Raw genomic sequence first — 22,203 nt, forward strand, 5'->3', positions numbered from 1 at the left:
ACTTTCCTTAGCTTGAATACCAGGTTTCTCTTTCATCTTCACACTCCCCCCCCCCACTTTTTGTTTTGTTTTGTTTCTCTGTTTAAATTCTTCCCTTTCAAGAAGAAAATATCTGGGCTTGAGCATCCACAAAGACCCTTTGTCTAATAGGCTCACATTCACAGATGTTCATATTATGATTATAGGGGAATACATTTAAGCACACAATAATTTTATGATTTTTCATGCCAAAACTCAGACATTCTCAGGATGGTGTCGTGTTTATTGTACTATATGAGTTCTAACTATTAAGTATTTTGCCAAGAGGACTGAACTAGTGCTTCCTGTGTCTTCTTTTACCAGGACCTGTCTACATGGGTTGTGTTCACACCAAAACTGTGAAGAAAGCGTCATCGAGAAGTACCACACCTACGTGGGTAATGACTGCCACACCACGTGTGCATGCGAGATCACCATTGTCCCCAGCCAGAAAGTCTGCAACAAGATAGTGGCTCCATCATACATCTGTTGAAGAGGATTCTAAGAGCTGCGATTCCAGGTGACCACCACCATGTTCAACTCCCTAGAAACATTTAAAAAGTTTTCATTTTAACATCAGTTCAGTTATCTACTTGTGTTTTTGTAACTCGTGGAAGGTTATCTTGAAGGAGGAAGAGAGAGAGAGGAGAGAGAATTATGTTCCTGAGGTCTCTGTCCCAGATCACAAGGTCCCTGAGGTAGATCCTGGGACCAAAGAAATGTTGAAGTTCCTGGACTTTGACACTCTCCAACCTGTGAGTCAGTCAGCCTTCAGTGCAGATGAATTTCAAAACACCATGTGGAGTCGTTTGAATATTTCCTGTCATATTGTCAATAAACATTAAAAACAAAAAACTAAAAGAGGACTGGACTGATGTTAAGATGAAAATGGTTTTTAAATGTTTCTAGGGAGATGGGCATGGAGGTGCATACCTGAAATCTTAGCTCTCAGGAGGCAGACCCAGGCAGATCTTCCACGAGTTCAAGGCCAGCCTGATGTTCATTGTGAGTGCCAACCAGTCCCTGCTACACAGTGAGAACCAGATTCAGAAACAATAAAACACCTTCAAGTTTCCTTGAGAAAAGTCACAAAGGTTTCTTATGCCTAAAAGCACAACCATGGTTCTGTTCCCTGATACCTGCTTTTTGGGGGCCACCAACTCTGAAAACACTGGTTGGCTCATAGCTGTCCCCACAGTTTGAGAATGCTCTTTATACAAGTTTATAGGAGCACATCCACAATAAATAAATAAAATAGACAAGGAAGACGTGGTGTTTAACCAGTGCCAAAGAGTCTCTGTAACACTAGTAGGTAGTTTACATATAGGTCGGGCACACAGCCATGTGGACATGGGCCCTCGTTGCTGTTTACTCTAGGAAAAACGAGTTCTATGAAAATGCGCAGATCTGACATTCGGTGTCAGTTCTGTTTCTGAAGACCGTTCATTGCTTATAAGTTAAAAATACAGCATATATTTTTACCAATAGCAAAAGTGCAGCTGGTTTCCCGTTGCTGCAGAGACTGTCTGATTAAAGTGTTGGGAATAAGAGACTGTCGACTGTTTAGCCTACCTTCATCATGTACTCCAAAGCTAAGGAAACCAGAGAAAAGGAGGGAGAAAGGATATAAGAGCCTCATAAAGGACTGAAGTTTGTGGAATGCTATCTTCTATGCTTGACCAGGTACCACATTTACGAATTCTAGAATATCCCCGTGTATTCCTGTAGACTTCATAAAACAGAATGTCTTATAACAGATTCCCCACTGGCGAAAACTACATAAAGTGCAGCACTTGCCTTCAATGCTTTATTGATAATAAAGTTTATGCAATCATATTTCGCTAACCTATCTGACATTGCTTAAAACAATGCTTAAATCTCTAGATTTTTAGTCAATTAGAATTCATTTATTTAAATTTTAATTTAAATATGTGTATGTATATTCGTGCATGTAGCGGAGTATTTTTGAAACTATGAGTTGTATAGTTATTCTCACAACGGAGCTCTTTCTTTTCCCCAAGTTGCCTAGGTATGTTTGTGTCAGCACACATGCACATGTATGTATGTTATGTGTATTCTTGCAACTTACTCTCTTGACGCACTTTGGGGTTATAATGTATTGCTATCAGCTCTACAGTTACCATATTATACTTTAAATTTTTTGAAGTTAAAATATGATTATGCCCTCTTTTCATCTCTCTTTCTTTCCTCTAAATGTTCCCATTTGCCCCACCTTACTTTCTCTCAAACTCATGACCTCTAGGCTTTTTTTCTTTAAGGGTATGTGTGTGTGTGTGTGTGTGTGTGTGTGTGTGTGTGTGTGCATGTGTTTAATTTATAAAGGCATTAAATATAATCAGTATAGTCTATACTATGATACTTATACACACACACATCTATGATTTCAACACTGACCAATTGGTATTGGATAGTATACTTTTCCCTAAGGAAGACTATTCTGTCTCACTCTTGGCATCCATAGTTGTCATTTTGTAATTCTGATCTTCAGAATCATTCATCTTACAAACAAAAGTTTGTACCACCGAGTGAACATCATATTTGCTCTTGCCTCTGAGCAACCACAGTTCTATCCTTTGTCTCTCTGAGTTCTGACATTTTCATTTCACGAGTGAATTACATCTCTTTTCTCCCACCATACTTAAGCCTTTCTGTTCTTCATGTTGGAGCTCAGTCTGTAGGGCCCCCATAGGTAGATGCTCCGCTCTGTGTGGTTTCTAACACCATTTGCTCACAGTGTCTGGATTCCTACAGCATACTGATTACAAACAGAGATTTTCCCGGATCCAGCTGCTCTAAAACATGGAATTCGTCTTCGTCTGTCAACCTTTATCTGGACAGTGTCTATTTGTATGCACATTCTCAGCAAAATATTATACTATAAAACATTGGTGTTGATAAAAAGGTTTGTATAGTTAAAATAATTTATTTGATAACCTCTAATAAATAACCAACCAATTAGTTATTTATGACATACTGTCCTATGAAAATAATATGAAGAAAATTAATAAATTTTAATATATTTTAAATTAGTAAATTGTTTTGCATAGGTTTTTTTAACCTGTTTTATTTTTGCTGTATGAGTATTTTGTCTGCATGGAATTTTGTTGACTCTGCATGTCTGGTGTCCACAGAGCTAAGAAGGAGGTGTAGAGGCCCTGGGAACTGAAGTTACTGATTGTGTAAGTATAAATACTCAGAACTGAGCCCATGTTTTCTTAAAGAGCAACAAATGCTCTTGACCCTGGAGCCATCTCTCCACCCACATTTTGCACAAAATTTTAAGATATGTTTATTTTACAGACATGATTATGGTAATTAACAAAGATGCCATAGCATACAAATTTGAAAAAAAAAATTAAGATCCGAGGTTCTGGTATCTGACCAGGCTTGTGAAGTCACTATAGTTCCATGATCCATGTGTGATCTTCAATGTGTTCCTCAAGCAGGTTTTTACTGATAAGAAGTGCTAGCATATAGCATCAAGTGTTTCACAGATCCACTGTCTAAGCGTATAGTGCCAATCAAAATTCCACGGTGTGTTTTTTTTTTTAAGATCAAATTTGGGGCAGGAAAAAATGGTAAAGTGGGTAAAACACTTACCTTACACGCCTTAGGACATGAGTTGAAATTCCCAGAACATATTGCTTCATATTGTCAGTGACTCACCCAGTCGACAGTATGAAGCAATATTATGATACAAATTAATGAAAGAAGTCATTTAAGACACTTCAGAATTTAGGGTCTTAGTCCCTCTTGTACTTCCGCCTCCATCTTTTGCTATGAATATAGTCTACTCACGACTTCAATACCGTGAAACATGTTAGAGTAAAATTGTCTAAGGGAGTCCTTTCCTGAACAATCCTACTTAAATGTTCTCTTTGCATGTATCTCTCTGCCTTCCCTACTGGTTTTCTGTACATTTATGCTCCTATTGTATTATGCATACCTTTTGTTTATTCTCTTACAGAACATCACTGCTTTAAGAGCAAATTTATTTCTTTTTTGCATTTTGTTTTTCCTTTGAGAACTCAATAGAGAAAGGAGACTAAGGGGTAAATAACTAGCTTTAACTTCGAAAGCAAAAAGGATGGAATTCATCATTAAAATAAGATAAGAAAAAATAGGAGGAAACAAATGGGGAGGTCAGATAGCTATTTTGCACTACAGAAATCATTATTCTTTTTCTAATACATTTAGTTATGTTCTGTTTCTTTGAAATCATTATTTGTAAAATTAATCTCTTGAACAAAGATTGTTCTATGAGCTTTAGCTCTAATTTGGAGTTTTGAAGGTTTATTCTCCTACTGTGTTTCCAGGAACACTCAAGCCAGAAGGTCTTAAAATGTGTTCTAAGAAGTTTCCAAGATGAGAAATATACTGAATAGTTCTATAAAATAAATTCCTTCTAGAATATTAATAATCTACATGTGTTTTTAAAGTATACTTAATCATACATGCCACCGTCTGTAAAAGAATTATAAAGTAGAATGTAATGTCACTGCCCTCAGGAGAGGCAGTGTAAAACAGAATGAGCCTAGCATTGTTCAATAAACTGATATATTTGTGAAATAAAACAATTTCTGTTTCACTTTTGAGTATCCCAAAGGTCCATATAGTGAAAGCTTTGCTCCCAGCACAGTCCTCATGGGAGCTGGTGCGGCCTTTAGGGGTGCGTTCTGGAGAGGCACTGAAAAAAAGTTTGGGGCATCACTTCTTTCCCTTTCCGGTTTTGTTCTTGTAGTTCCTTTTCAGCCATGAGGTATTCCTTCCCCCTGAATGCCACCTAGTGCCTGCACCAGAGGCCTAATACCAACAAGTCCATCTGACCATGTACTAGAACCTCCCAAACAATGAATAAAAATAAAATTAATATCAAGCAAATTGGAATTGTCATAGGAATGGAATAACAATGGAAAACAAAGGTACTCAATGCTATCCCAAACTAAAACTGCGTTTTAAGTCCTTTGAAAGGTATTAGAGCATAAATTAGAATATGAAAGGCTTATAGTTGTGCAAACTCTCCAACCTTAGAAAGAGCATCATTGTTTCTATTCTGGACAATAGAACAGGTCATAACTAATAAAATGAGTAGTCCTTATTTTAACTAGTCACTCGGTAGATACTTTTGCCGGAATCCATTTGAATATTTTTCAAATGTGCCTTCAGCTGAATTAATTTTCCATCAGATTAGTCTCAAATCAACATAAGTATGATATTCACTTCACCAAGAGGATTGAAAATCGTATATAAGATGCTCAGTTGGAATTGAATCTTAAACAATTTAAATATGGCTTCTAAAACATTCTTCATACTGAGCAATCTGACTGAAAATAACTTCCACTATGACAATTGGGTGTTTATTTGTATCTTGGTCTTGTGGTCCCAGTTATAGCTCATGGAAGTTCTTCACAGGTGAAACTATTATTTCTTGTTGGTTATTATATGTTTATACCCCTGCAATCACTGTACTTGGTGTAGAGATAATAGGGCAAAAATGCGCTTGCATGGAATTGCCTTCTGTCGTAATTTTGTGCATTCAAGCATTTGTGTCTGCTCAGATTTGAGGCCTTCATGTAACTGTCAGAAATTTAGCTCACAATTTTCTAACACCCACCACCTATGTAATGTTGAGTTGTGCTAAAGCATTGGTTTGTTAAAAAAAAATGAAATTTTATCTTCATCTTCTGGGAATTTCTTTTTGCTATTGTATCAATTTTCTTTGCCTTGTTCAATAAAATGCAAATTTCGTTACTTATTCCACTTTCCCATTTTCTCACTTCACTACTATAGCAATTCCCTACGTTAAGCATCCAGGAAGACACTGTTAAATTCTTTGATGAACAAATAACTTCTGTAATTCCCTGTCCTGGGACATCATCATGTGTGTGAGCCTGTCAGTTTCTTTATCTCTCCAAAAACTACATGCAATGGTGCTCTTCATCTTTCTCCGCATCGAAGGATGAAGAATTATCTGCAAAAGTAACCTCATTCATCTGCAAAAATACAAAAGACGGAAGTCGAAACTAAGCAGTTTGTTATCCTAGATGATAGTTAATAATTTAAATTTATTAGATTTATCTCATTCAGTAAAAATTCACATAAAAATCCAATATTGTCACAACATGAGTAAAAATTGCTTCAGTTCTAGGCCAGTGTTAATTCCATGTATACATTCAGATACACATATAATTTATGATGGATTATGTTATGTGCAGTAATATTTTATATGTATAGATTTATGCCAAAATAACTACAATTAATTTTGAAAGCTAAGTACATTAAAAATAAATCATTCCTGCAGTACTTTCTCATCACACTAAGAGAGCCAAGATTTTTCATTCTCTCTTTAATTGCCAGCTCTCCATCAGCTAGTGTACAGCCTCATTTTCTCCTTTATTTTCTGCAGTTGCCCATCATTCTCTTCAAATCTACTTCCTCCCATTTCTACCCCTTGTTTGCCTTGACCTTCAGACCTCACCTCCCTCTTCAAATGCCTTGCAATACCACCATAGTTACCTTTTCTCAACCCCTTGTTCACCTTGACTGTTTGACAGCCCTTAACTCCCTCTTCAAATGCATTGCCGTGACATCCTGGTTTTCTTTTTATTACTTTGGATCACAATTTTCTTCCTCTCTTCCTCTACCTTTCCCCAAGCTTCAGTGAAGGGACTTTGCCAAACATGCCCTCATCTGTATCTTTTTAACCACCTCATAAACCCCAATTTGTATAGAAAACTACTGATTAAAATCTAAAGAATAAATATGTGCACAAATATCTTTTTTGCTTCCCTTTATTTTTAAATTAAAATACTTTTCCCTTTCTCTTCTCTCTAACTGCTTCTATGCTCCCTCACACCCTCATAAATTGATTGTCTTTATTGATTATTGTTGTATAAATATATATGCATACATATATTCACAAATATGTAAACACAACCTTCTGACATCACTTTTGTTGTTAGTATATATGATTTCAGTGCTGACCACTCTTGTAGTTGATAACCAAATACGTGACTCATTTCTTAATGTCCAAAACAGCAACTAATCATACTCTAGGTCAGGGTATGTAGTCACAGAAGTTGTCAACAACTTTGAACAACCTAAAACTCTCTGACCTTCAAACAAGGTGGAATAGGCTCACATTTTTGCACCTCCATAGGGAACCTAGCCCCAACAGCTACATCTAAAATAAAATTTTTGTACCTAAAGCTCCAAAAACATCCCTGAAGAGAGGACAGAAATATTGAAAGAGCCAAAGGGTCAGGAAGACTTCTGTAAGATAGTTTCTTGTAGAAATGCCTGTTTAAACAAAATCTAAATGACTATGACATCAATAGATATGAAAAGAGAGAAGGAAATCTCCCAGGGACATAGCCTTAGACAAAGAACTATAGGCAACTAGTGTTTACCATTTTATATAAAAATAGATAGCAGTTACTTTCAAACTAATGCCATGAACTTTCATTATTAAATCTATAAATCACAGCTAGACTATTCTTTCCCTGGATATATTATATATAACCTCTTATCCACTGTTATGAATTAGATAAAATGCTGTGGTTCTTCATATGGCCCATGGGCCACGATAGGCAGTGGGTTCCAGGCAGGGAGACACATGCCAGGTGAGAGACAGAGACCTATTACGCATGTCATGCAGAGAAAGTGGGTATTTATTCAGTTTTTATGGAAGGGAAAGGGGGTAAGGGGTGAAAGAGGTGGAGCAGAGAGGGTAGAGAAAGAAAGAGAAATGGGGTGGGGAAGGTGAGGAGCCATGGCAGCATCTACCTCTTTGGGAGAGAGACAGAAAGGAAGAAACTCAGGTTGAAAGTGGAAGGAAGATCTACTTGCCTCAGCAGTAGAGGGAAGGAGTGGATAGGGCCTATCTCTTAAAGGGACAGGACAGACCATTACATCCACATGTTTAAAACTCAAATGTAGGGCTGCAGAAGTGTCTTGGTGGCTAAGAACATGTGCTGATCTTTCAGAAGACCCAAGTTTGATTCCCAGCACTCATTTCAGGCAGCTCACAACCACCCTTATCTGGAGCTTCATGCATTTGGTACTACTAGCACACAGTTTACAAATCCAGACACAGACATGCACAAATTTAAAAAATAATAAGCCTTTTAAAATCAAATACATCTCTTTGATGACCTTCCAAGATTATTTCCATCTGTGAATGTCACTGTATTTCCTAGAGCATATATAACTCCCAGGATGCCACCCTTAGCCATTTTTGTATGTCAGTAAAACTAGTTATGTTCTATATAATGTATGTTTTATAAGCTTATAGGATAGTTGCCTTTTTATGTCTTTTCCTAATTTCTTTAATGTTAGCAACCTTGTTCTCCCCACTGAGCCCCCCCCCATTCTTCTCCTTTTCTCCTTTATGTTATCTATGCTTTTAGGCCTTCCCCCAGAAATGCCCTTTCTAGTTTTCTGTATTGTACAGGTACAGACAGTCAAATGCATAAATCTAAAGAGTCCACGTCTGAAAGATAACAGTGGCATTTGTTTTCTGGGACCTGAATTACCTAACTCATTACGATATCCCCCAGTCTCATTCACCTACCTGTACATTTCATATTTTCATTTTTCTTTACAAATGAATAAAATTCCATCGTATATGTGTGTCACATTTTCCTTATCCATTCATCGCTTGACAGACATTTCAGCTGATTTTGCTTGGTTTTATTTCTTAAATTGAATCTTTATTCTATACCAGACAATGGGGAACGACGTATAATTAGGAGAATCCCTGCTTACTCAAAGACTGTTTCTAATACCTCAGTATAATATATAAGTTGCACTAAACATGGAAACGCATTTGTCTGTGTCGGAGGAAATAGGACCTTTAGGTATATGTGGCTGTCGTATTTTGCATTCCCATCAACAGTGAAGCAGGTTCCCCTTTCCTCACATCCTCAGCCACACTCGTCTCTTATTTTGTCGATCTGAACCATTCTGACTTGATGAAATCTCATTCAGTGCGTGGCCTCACGCCCATGCACACACTCACATCACTAACTGGCTTCAGTGGGTTACACAGAACAACAAAAGAAAAAGGGCATGAAAATGGGAGGAGATGTGGGAGAGATCCAGAAGGCTTTGGATGAGGGGAATATGAACAAAATTCATTGTATTCATGTATGAGATTCTCAAAGAATATATAAAAATATTATTTTAAAACTATTTTCTCAAAAAAAATATATTGCTGCTTCCTTACTTTCTTGCAAATACAAGCTTAGTGCTGGCCCCAATCTCACTCCTTACTCCTACAAGGGAAATTTAGCTCCAGGTATTCAGACAATCGTTCAACTCTCCAACTTACCTGTCACGTTTTTCCTAAATTTGTATTTATACCAATCCCTTTAATGATATGTTTCTTTTGATTAACAATTTTTCCTACTCTGCTCATTCTAAGTCCCCTACATTGCTCAAAAGATCTTTAATAATTTTCTTCTCCCCGACCATTTTCAGTACTTTAAGTTATGAGAATTGTCAAATTATTTGTCAAATTGGTCTGTGCAAGACACCAGGTACTTTCCGAGGAAAACTCTTATGATGCCCATCCCAACCTGTGTCCCTTGTGTGATTCTCACCTTGATTTGTTCATTTTCTTTCTTCTTCTATTTTAAATTTTCTGTTTAAATCAAACCACAGTTCTCCCTCACTTCCCTCCTGATACTCTCCCCACTCCTCCTCATCCCCCAATCCACTCCTCAGAAAAGGCAAGGCTTCCCATGGGGAGCCAACAAAGCCTAGCATATCCAATTGAGGCAGGACCATACCCTTCTCCCCTGCATCAAGGCTGAACAAGGTATCATCATAGGGAATGGGCTCCTAAAAGTCGGCTCATGCACCAGGGACAGATCCTAGTCCCACTGCCAGTGACCCCACAAACAGACCAAGTCACACCACTGTCACCCACATGCAGAGGGCCTAGTTTGGTCCCATGAAGGCTCTTCAGCGAGCTCCCAGGAGCTCTGGTCGCTCTCCACGTGGGTTTTCCTGTTAGGATCCTAACCCCTCTTGCTCCTACAATTCCTCTATTGTACTGGACTCCCAGAGCTTGGCCTGGTGTTTGACTGTGGATTTCTGTATCTGCTTCCATCAGTCACTAGATGAAGATTCTATGATGACAATCTGATTAGAGTTCAGACACCCTCTCCACGATTGCTAGGAGTCTTAACTGGGGTTGCCCGTATGGATATCCCTAGTACCATGTTTCTCCCCAACTCCACAATGGCTCCCTCCATCAAGATATCTCTTTCATCGTTCTCCTTCTCTGTCCCTCCCACAACTTGACCAAGAACGAGTCCCTCCTTTTCTAATAGACTAATGCAGTTCTTTAAGGATGAACTTATCTCCTCTTTAATAGAAGTGTTCTGTAGTTGCCAGAAGCCTCCTTATCTCTTTCCTATGAACTTCTGCCAATCTTTTCCTGGGTGTCATGTGAACTATTGTTTGCTGAAGTCTGCTCTGCACTACAGGTAGGTATGTCTGCCTTGATTCTCTAGGAGAGTGATTAGTTCTTCTATGACAGGAGCATTTCTCATGCCGTCACAACACATACAAAGCATCTATCAAATGTATGTCTGCAGCAGGAACAGTGGCACATGCCTAAAATCCCAGTATTCGGGATACTAAGATAAAGGACTAAGAATGTGAAGCTAGCCCAAACTGTACAAGCATACTAAGAAGTCAAAAATCATCTATTTGGTTCTCATAGATTCCTTGTTGATTATATGTTAAACCTAGATAGGAATAATATTGGGCTTGAATTGATTGTATTGCCTTTTTAAAAGCCAGCATTTCCGAGTGTGGAATGAGTGACACCTGAGAATTCATTAAACATGTAGACTTTCCAGCTCCATCTGGACATATTTGGTCATAAACTCCTGGACTGCAGCCCAATCACAAGTGCTGTTTTCAAGCACTAAGAGCAGTCTGATCAACAGTATTTGAGAAACATCACAATGGATTAATCAGGTAGTTCCAATAGCATTTTATATAAAGTAATATTAGCCAACAGATGGTCAGTTTACAGTGCATTTGTGTTTGAATATTCTGAATTGTTTAATACAAAAGGAACAGTGACTCGCCTTGTGCTTTAGGTCATTTTCAAAGCTTTGATGACGAAGAAAATATCAGCTATTGGGCCAGGCATTCTTCTACGTGACTCTAAAAAGTTTTCACAGTTCATCTTTCTGTTTAAATTTTACTTAGTTCGCTCCAAATATGACTTCATGTAAAGCTTTGCAATCTGAAAGTTGATATAATTGCTGAAATTTAAATCTGGCATGCAGAAACTTTTGCTAGAGAAAACATGTTCAGGGCCCAAATATGAGCTTCTCACCCATAATGCAATGTGACTGTCAGCATCTGATTGGCTCTTGTGTAGAGTGAAACCTGCAGCAGAGATGGCAAGTTCGATAGCTGATGACCTCAGAGAGGTGACCACATGCTCAGAATGTCCTCGGGGTAATTCAGGGAGTTCGATATTGATCTACAATCTGTTTCGGGACCAAGATTACACAGAAGAAGTCATGAACTCTGAAGACTAGTTAGTTAATTTTACTTCCACTTAGTTGGGTAGGATGGGTATTACTTTAATCAAGGTCCTGTAAAAAAGAAACTCCTGTGGGATATATGTACACACACACATGCACACACACATACTGTACCAAATGTGTCCACACATATGCATGCACACCTACATGGTATATAACTCACACACATAGATACTGCACACACACACATGCTGTATATAACTCGCACACACACACAGCACATGAAGGATCTAGAGTTATGAGACTTTAAATTTCCTATGGGCCTCATATAAAACACCAATAGTCCTATCCAAACCAGTGAAAGAACATTGTGGAAATGGCCCAGGCATTAGCACTAATGGAAAGTCTCCCAGATAAATTTAGCAAAGATTCATGTTTGAGAATAGCTGTTCTAAAGGACAAAATTCTCCCCTTTTAATGTCTCAGATGAATCAAACATTGACTATTTGAGAGAAACAATCAATCAATACAGGAAAAATGTGAGACCCAAAGGCCCAGATCCTGAAATAAACACTGAAAGGTAAAATGTTTCTCCCAACAATGGAGCATGATATAACCCTGGGGCCTTTGGATCATTTTCTGTCCTTCTCACGCCCTCCTCTTCTTGCTCTTCTTACTCTTTCCTCTCCTTTTGCCCTCCTCCTCGCTTCTCCCTTCTGCTTTTTCTCTCCCTCCCCTCCTCCACGTCATCATCATTAACGATTTCAGCACAATGATACTAAATTAGAGTTAGTGCCAGAAGTTTGTAATCTTGCTTCTTCTAATTTTAGACAAAAGAGATATATCTGTTTTAGAGAGATGAGTAGACTCACGCTGCATGGATCAGAGAAGTCCAGAAAAGAGGGAAGCTTTAGAGACTGGAAAATTAGCCATTGTTTTCACCTTTGCAGAACTCGCTGTGAGTGTAAGTTCATGCCTGTCCACTTTTAAGAGCCACAAATTAAATGGAATTGTTGGAATGTTTGAAACTTAAGTATAAACTCATCTAGAACTAAAGGGTACTGCATTACTTTGTTTTCAAAAGATAACCTGAAATTAGACTCAATACTGAAAATGGACTTGCTGTCACAAAACAGATGAGAACCTCATCCCCGTGTAAAATAGGCTTATGATCACAATGATAAAACAGAATCTGTAAATATAAATGATGGCTCAGAATATGGATTGCCAAAAGTTAAGTATCAATTCTAAACTTGGAAATTTTTCCTAGTATCTGGATCAAACCCAGGCTGTTAGTCATGTTGGAAGAAATGTCCTTCCTCCCATCTTGAAATATCTTTATTCGTGAATACTTAATATCGAAAATTTGTAAGAGACTTTTTCTAAGGTTGGAAAATAAAATGCCCTGCAGTGGTTCAAATGTTGAAAATTTTGTACCCAAGGGGTAGTACCATGTTGAAAAGTTGTAGAAAGTTTCCAAGGTGAGACCTAGGTGGGAGGCTAGGGTAAGGCTCTTGGTAGTATCTTGTCCAGGCTGATTTCTCTCTCTGCTCCCCTCAGCCCCCAGTAATGAGATAAAGACCCAACTCTGGACCACCATGTTCTCCCCAATCACATGGAGTCAAGTAACCATGTGCTGAAACCTCTGAAACTATGAACCCAAAGGAAACCCTCTTCCTTTAAGTGGTATATTTTAGGTGTTTAGTTGACAGATGAGACTAGCTAATTAATACAATTCTCAAGCTTGTGTTGATAAAAGGGTTTTATGCAGTTCAAAGATGATGTCAAGTATATGGAATATGTCAGAAGTTACCATGTAAGAGGAGGGAAATGACAGCATTGGTTGTTGGATGTTTTATAGTCAGAGGAGCAAGGCCTATGGGATCTAAGGAAGAAGACGCCATCTGCATGGGCTTCCCAGGACCCTAAGGTAGCGCTTTGCTAGGGACTGAATGATCTGTTTCCAGGACTCTGTCAACAAAAATTGCACTTTATTGACTTTCTGATAAAACAATATTGTTGTATTTTATCCTGAATTTCCCTAACCATGAGTGAATTTGCATACTTGTTGACATGTTTGTATAACTTAGAATTTCTACTAATCCTCGATTTCCCTTTTCATTGCGGTTCTACAGGTTTCTGTTTACTAAGACTTAAACGCTCTTTTCCTAGTTTACTATCATGCATGTGTCTTTTAACACATAGCATATATTCTTGGTCAGCCTTTGGTGAATATAGATTTAGTCTTATGTAATCAAAGATTCCACATTGAACTGAAAGAAATATGGATATAATATATTCAGAAAAAAATACATTTGTACTGAACATTCATAAAAGCTATGCCTTATTATTATTCCCCAAAGATGTTATATGTAAGATTATATAATAGCTGTTCTACAGAATTTAAATTGTATTGACAAAGACAAACAATCAGGAGATATTTAAAGAATATAGAGATTGTATTCATGTTGTATTCAAATACTATTCCCTTTTCTATAGCAGACTTGAGCATCCTTAATGGGACGTTTAAGAACAATTGTCCATGAATGTGAAGGGGTGATCCATAATACAGATATATACATACATATATGTAGATATAGATAAAGATAAATACATTTTCTCTTTTCTTCTTTACATATCTTTTGTTGTTGTTTGATTTTTTTTTATGTTTGAGTTTTTTAATTTTTATGTAATATCTTGTCAAATATGATAATATATCCACAATTAGTGTTTTATGATGTATTACTACATTAGCAGTATGCACTGAATAACCAGCTTCCTCACCTCATCCTACTTCAGGCTTCATATTATGTGATATCCCATGTATACTTACCTATATTTCCAAATTTTTGATTGTATTCTTTTTTCTATATTTCTATTCTAAAACCAATACCACATTTTTAACCTTCACAGGTCCTGGGATTGCATTTCATGTACATTTAGGATATTTTTGAGTAAAGAATCCCATGGACATTTTAAATCATATCTAACCTGGGAGGTTTACATTTGATAACTGATCTTTGTTGTAGGGAAGCTGCTTGTTCATTTTGTCTGCTCAGCAGCTAAGACCAGAAATAATCACACAGAAACCATATTATTTAAATCACCACTTGCCCCGTTAGCTCTACCTTCTTATTGGCTAACTCTTACATCTTAATTTAACCCATCTCCACTAATCAGTTCATTACCACGAAGTCATGGCCTACCAGTAAAGTTTCAGCATCTCTGTCTTCAGTAGGGCTGTATGGCATCTTCTCTCTGACTCCTTCTCCTTTCTCCCAGCATTCAGTTTAGTTTCCCCGACCTACCTCTCTTCCCTGTGCAGGCCAAAAACCGTTTCTTTATTAACCAATGGTATTCACAGCATACAAAGGGGGAATCTCACATCAGATCTTTCCACTCAAGATGAGATGGGAATGTCCCTTCAGATTTTTTCTTAATGTAATTTGCCCTTTTTTCCTAGATCTTTGTAGCTTTCTTCCTAACTTCACTGAAAATTTACTTCCATGACAAAATAAAAATTACATTTTAAATATAAATCTCTATAGGCAGAAAACTTTTCTAACATATTTTTCTAGTGTACATGTACCTTAATATTTGTACCTGTTTGCTTCTGCATGTAGAGTTTTCCTCACAAGGGCATAATCACCGAAACACTTGTTCTTCCCAGTGTTACACCATATTATTTTATTTTCTTCTTCTCTATACAAACTTCATGGAGATGAGGATAATTGCACAATTACCAAAAGCTGTCAGCTTCGTAGTCTAGCTGAAAATGTTTTATTTTTTTTTCTTGGTACTTTGCTTTTATATGGGTTTAAATTGCTTTATTCCATTGTATTTAGGTAGTTTTTTTTCACTGCACTGGTTTCAAATATCATCAGATTTTTTGATTAGTGAATTCAGTTGCAGTCCATGTCAGGATTTTTTGTGTACTTACACTCACTGAGATTTTTGAGAAAGGTCAGGACACTTCCACATCTGAAAAACAGGTTAGGCCAATGGGAAGATTTTCCCTTTCAACAAGGGAGTCTGAGTTCAGTTGGTCATTCAATATGGATCTGAGGAAATTTCACATTTGCCCAGTGGAAGCTTCCACAACGCAAAGCAAATCCACAGCGATGAGTGTCATAGTGTCTATTAACATGTCGATCAACATCCAATTCCCATTTAAATATTTCATTCCTTTTTTGAGATAAGGTCTCACTGTGTTGCTCTGGCTGATCTGGAACTCACTCTGTCAATCAAGCAGGCCTCAGACTCATAGAGATCCTCTGTGCCTCTACCTTCAGAGTGCTGGGATTAAAGGTCTGGACCACCAAGCTTAGCCTTATTTCTTACCTCTTGATATTAGGGTAAATTTAGCTTTATAATAACCGCTGATTCTCTCCTTTTGAAATGATTGTGCATGCAAAAAGCAGCTTCTAAATTATTTTTAAATCACCCCTCAGCATTTTCCAAAACTAGAAAATTAATATGTAAAGAATACTCTTCTATTTTTGAATCCTCCTTTCTCTTTAGTTACAATGATTTCTTAATGAGAATTCATTTCTTTTGTCCCGCCTCACAGTTTTAAAAATACATTTTCTTGAAATACCTACTCTATTTTCAGGACTCAAAGTCTTTTTAGAAAACTCTGAATCAAAATTCAAGCTAAATAGTGTATGTGTTTGCACAGCAGCCTTTGTTGCTGTGTCATCTTTCTTGCTTTACAGCCCCCTTCAGTTACATCATCTGCAAAAAGGAAGTCACTAAAACACCTCTCACGCTTCTATTTCTGCACCCGTGCCTCCACCTGCCACTGACGACTAACCAAGTTATTGTTGGACACTGTTCTATGCCTCTTGAAAAGAAGATTAGATCATCCAAGCCCAACATCACTGAGGGATCTTTATAACGTTGGCAACCCTTGGTTATCAGAGAGCAAAATCTGAGAGTCCAGTTCTTTCATCTATAAACTGCACAAGAAGTATTCTTGAACTAATTGAGCACTACCTGAAAATGTGTTTGGTACATAATGTGTCCTTTGTGCATTTGCTCAATTCCTCCTGATTATCCTAATGTGTGATAGCTGCAATGTGATTACAGCTTTGTACAGCCAATCACTGCTAGAATACAATGTCAGTGCATCACACTTGACATCAGACGGTATCCAGTTCTGCAACCGCAAGAGGCACATACCTTCTGCCTGTAACACGTTTGGCTTGAACACAAACTTGGCTTTAAATATAAAAGATGATTGGGGCCCTGATTGATTTAAAACTGTAGTGCTACTGAAAGGATTGGCCTCATAGAAAAGAGACCATATCTTGAAATTATGTCTACACTGAATATGCTAAAGTCTCAAAACCATGCATCTGGGGATTTAGGTGAATAAAAGCATAAAGTATAAAGCATCTATGAGTCCTATGAGCATATGTATTAATTCATGTCTTAAATTTCTAATTACTGTTTTCCCTATGAATACTTCTTTGAAGAAATTCGTGCAGCAGGCTATTAAAATAGATCTTGCAATAAAAAGTAAAATGTTTTAAAATAGTATTAATGTAAGCCTTACAATAACACTGGGAGATCATCTAATTCACATTTTACATGTGAGAAGCCTGAGTCTGGGGAGTGGTTGTATTAGTAAACAAACACAGCAACATTCTTGGATAGAAAATACAGCAAATCATCACCCCAACATCACATCTCATCTCAGGCATGAGATGTCAGTTTCCACAACAACAAAGCTATCACCATGTCACACCTGATAATCTCATAGGACCGCAGAATAATCCCCATGGTCTCTTCAAATAACTGAAGTAGACTCCATTCTTTACTGCATTAACCCCTGACCACACCCCTTTCATGCTCTGATCTCTCTATTCTGAACCTCTAAGGCTTACCTTCTCACTTATCCCCCAAGTCCTGACCTGCCTGTGGATTACATGCACCCAAGTTCATTGAGAGAGTACCATGCTTCTCATGTCTACAGTAAGACTGAGAATGACTTTACTGCCTTCCTGGTCATACCTAAGCTTCAAGTGTTCCTCACCGGAACTGGTGTTGTTCTCTTGTAAAGTCTTTGAAAACTGTGAACAAAAGTAATTGTAAAGAGAGTTTAATAAGTAGTTCAGAAAAAAAAGTTCAGGCTTATGTTGAAATAATAGGCAATACCACCAGCCAATGTCAGGATGAACTATTGGGTGTGCTGAAGAAAATAGATCAATATAGTGAAAAAACTGAAAATAACAAAATCTATAAAGGGAGGTCCTAGGGGGTATAAGTGATCCAAATGTGAAAACAATGTTACTAGAAGAAAAATACAGAATATCAAGCCTGTAGAGAGGGCTCAGTAGCTAAGGGCAATTCCTGCTCTTCTGAAGGACCTGACTTCATTCTCTAATACCTACGTCAGGCAACTTAGAACTACCTGGAAGTCCAGTGCCAGGGGATCATATATCTCTATTGCCTCCATGGGCATCTGCAGAACATGTCACACACACACACACACACACACACACACACACACACACACACACTACCAAGATGTGTCTAATCCCCTTGATAAAGAATTAGAGTCACTCTTTTTAAACAAAATCACCAAGTCACTCAGGCCATGTAGTTAACCTTTTTCTACAGTTGTATAAACTACATTATAGGTATAAGCAAAGACTGTCTTTATGATAATATCTGCAATGTCTAAGAATAATAAGGGGATTACAAAGAATTTCTATAAATCAAGTTTTAAAATACAGAACTTCTCTGGGGAAATATGGAAGAGACAAAGGTTATTGTTACTGGAAAAAAATGTTCAAACTCATTACTAAACATAGATGAATGTATAAATTAAAAAGTATATTATGCCTTTCAGTTCTCAAAGAAACAATAACAGAAGTTTAGGTAAAGTCATGTTTCTGTACATATATGTAGAAGGAACAATATGCTGTATCAGAACATGGAATTTACAGTCAGTGGAATAATCACATTCTGCCTCAAGTCATATGTTGGGTTGAGTATCACAGACACCCCCAAGGAACATATGTTCACTGCCGTAATGCTGTGATGTAGAGAAGCCCATGTCAGGGGTGACCATATCTGTAGTTAAGAAAGAACAAACTCATAGTTAAAGGACACATGCACCAGTCTGTGCAGCTTCAGTATAGAACCTACCAATAGAAATGGCCAAGGTGGAACGTTCAACACAAGTACTACTGAGTGATAGGGGGCTTGAACAATACATAAAATCATATCATTTACTTGAAATAGAGTGACTAACTCTGCTAAAGTTTGGGCTTCCTGAAACAGGTGCGCCCATACAAGTTACAGCATAGCTATAAGGAAGACGTGGGAAAAGACTGGGAAACAAGAGAATAAATTAGAGAACCACTTGAGAACATGCCAGCGTGTAACAACGTTTGTCCTCTGAATGCATGTGTGTTAATTATTTGCCTCTCTCAGGGTCATAGAAATTCTCTATTGACTTTCTTACTACTATTATTAATATTTTCCCTTCTTCTTAGATTTATTCTTCCTGGTTATTGTCCCCTTTAGTAAAAACATCTATCATAATTATTGTAAACACTGTTTATGTCTTACTGACCAAGAATTCAAGAGTTTGGAATATTGCCTCCACCCCCTAAAATCTCACCATTCTCCATAAAGGAAAGATTTCCAGTGAGGATATATAAGCATCTCTTTCTTATTAGGTTAAAAGGAAAAAAGAAAGAAAAAGAGAAACGTTAAACTACTGTGTGTGTGTATTTTTTTCTGTACAGAGATTCAATATTTAAACACACCAAAAAATTCTTGTAAATTTTAATTTGGAGTATTGTAGATGCCTTTGGTCAACAACTTTGGGGTTTACTGTTAGTTTTGATTTAAGGGCTCATTACTGAGCCCAAGGTTGGCATCTACCTCATTTTATAGCCCAGACCTGAAACTCATGAAGATCTCATGTTTGATTTCATTGTGTGTATATTTAGAGTTCAATTCTTTTTTTTAATAAATCCAGATTTAATAAACAGTGGAAGCAATGCAATGAGAGCCTCCTGGGTGACTCTCTTGGAGATAGAGACAGAGACCCACACTGGAGCACTGGACTGAGTCCCAAGGTCCCAATGAGGAGCGGATGGAGGGAGAACACGAGCAAGGATGTCAGGACCACGAGGGGTGCATCCACCCACTGAGACAGTGGGGCTGATCTATTGGGAGCTCACCAAGTCCAGCTGGACTGTGACTGAAAAAGCATGGGATAAAACCGGACTGTCTGATCATGGTGAGCAATGAGGGCTGATGAGAAGTCAAGGACAATGGCATGGGGTTTTGATCCTACTTCATGTTCCGGCTTGGTGGGAGCCTAGCCAATTTGGACGTTCACCTTCCTAGACATGGACGGAGGGGGGAGGACCTTGGACTTTCCACAGGGCAGGGAACGCTGATTGCTCTTTGGACTGGAGAGGGAGGGGGAAAGGAGTGGGGGGAGGAAGAGAGGAGAGGGGGGAGGGGGAGAAGGGTGAGAGGAGGGGGAGGGAAATGGGAGGCTGGGAGGAGGCGGAAACTTTTTTTTTCCTTTTCTCAATAAAAAATAAATAAAAAAAAAGATCAGCACAGAGATCTGCTATGTGCTCTTGTATAGAGTTCAATTCTTAAACATGTGTTTTCTAGATATGTACGTTGTATGTCCAAACTTCTCATCAAAATGTCATAAACAATGAAAACCCCCATACTCAATAACTCTCATAAAATAAATCTCGTAAAATAAATCAATCAAGTATTCAACCCCATTGTGATAATATTTACTTGCCCAGCTTTGCATTGTATACTTTACAATCACAACATTAATGACAGCCAACCTTTCTGTGTCCCTTACAAATGGCCAAATCTTCTTTGTAGGTACAAACTCACAGGAGTTTTTACATATCGACAGGTCTAACCATGATCTGTCATTTATTGACAGGTGCTTGGAGCTTCATGTAGATGTATTGCCCTCCATTTACATATTTCAATTTACACAAAAGTAAATCTGGCATGTTATCTTGGACTTAGCCATGATATAAACACTATTGTCTCTGTCTCCTCAGTCTGAAAATATCCCACCGATTCTGGGTCCAATCTAGAGACACAAACATCACAGTAGTTTAATCAGACAAACTCAATATGAAATTACCCATCTGTAACAAATAAAACTATAATTTATCAGAATCTGTAGGTCTCTGGAGACTTTGGAAGACTCCTCAAAGAAGCAAAAGCAGATGAGAATAATACTAACATGACGAATTGAGAAGTTGCTGTACTGTACCAAACAGTAGGGCATGTGCATTGTGCCTTTAACTTAATGAAAAATGCAGTTGCCATCTTCAATACTTCTTCACCTAGGGGGAAAATGCAAAATAAGACATGAAAAAGCCTTGTAGGGTGATGGACGTGTTTATGACTGTCTTTATAAGCGTGATTTCAGAGGTACAAGGTTGTATTCAAATTGACAAATTATATACATTAAATACAGGCAGCTTTCGTACATTAATTATACCTCTTAGAAACCACAAAATACCCTGTTCTTCAGTCAAGGGAAAGCAAGTTTATTACTGTAACCAAGGGTGTTATAAAGTAAGAATGAAAATAAAAGAAGGTGAGGAGCCTAGACCCACAGGCGAACCACTGAAGTAGAGACTGAGCAGGATATAGAAGGTAACTGGCATTCAAAGGGTCAGCATGGTCATTTGTTGTCCTTAATTTCTCAGTAACCAGAGTCCTGTCTACAACGTTGTTTCTGGTGCCTTTGCATTGCAGTACACCCCTTACCTTCGCTTCTCAGTTTTGGACTTTTATGCTATGCATTGATGCTTTTGATCCAGTAGGAGCTGGTTTTTGTGCAGGGTGAGAGCTATGGCTCTAGTTTCATTCTCCTTTAAGCAACTGTCTAGCTTTCCTCAGACTGTTTGTTAAAGATACTGTCTCTCCTCCAGTGTATAATGTTGAAGTCTTTGCCAAAATTCAAGTGGCTGTAAAGCACATGCTAGGATGTGGGCCTTTGGTTGCATCTCATTGATCTCCACGTCTTCTTTTGTACCAGTGCCATGCTTATGTTTCTTTTATTTTTTGTTGGGACCAATTGGAGTCCTGGCCTTCAGCTGCTCTTCCCTGGTAGAGCCTTCTGATGGGAGTTACTAAAAAGCTGTTCCTTGCCTAGAGGATCAGCGGATAAGATTTTCACCAGTTTGCCATTGACTGCTGGGTATTTAAGCCTCCATGGTCCTATTAAAGAGAGGGCTTTGTATCAGTGATTAGACGTCCATGTGTCTGTCTGTCTCTGTGTGTGTTTTTTCAACCTCCAGCCCCTTGCCCGAAGCTGGCGGCGTGGTGCGCGGCAATTTTTAGTTTTTTTGTTTAAGCATAACTTGAAATCAGATATGGCAATACCTTATTTTTTTGATCCAGACAATTTTGGCTGTCTGAAGTCTTTATGATCTCATAAGACATTTTCAGATAATTTCTATTTTTATGGAAATCCAAGATACATTTATAAAAGTAAATACAAAAAATATACATTTATATTATAAAGAATACAGCCAATAGAATGAAAAGGCAGCCTATAGAATGGGAGAAAAAATTCTGGCAAACTATAGATCCAACAGAGGATCAATATCCAGAATGTGCAAAGAAGTCA

The 22,203-nt window shown here is 37.9% G+C and overlaps 1 pseudogene; it reads left to right on the top strand.

Moving 5' to 3' along the window:
- Window positions 1–353: 353 nt before the first annotated feature.
- LOC126499494 (40S ribosomal protein S17-like) lies at window positions 354–831 on the top strand (annotated as a pseudogene).
- The last annotated feature ends 21,372 nt before the right edge of the window (window positions 832–22,203 follow it).

The sequence above is a fragment of the Alexandromys fortis genome, unplaced genomic scaffold (genome assembly GCF_014885135.2).
Source record: "Alexandromys fortis isolate MF-2015 unplaced genomic scaffold, M_Fortis_MF-2015_v1.1 scaffold_11, whole genome shotgun sequence".
Lineage (NCBI taxonomy): Eukaryota > Metazoa > Chordata > Mammalia > Rodentia > Cricetidae > Alexandromys > Alexandromys fortis.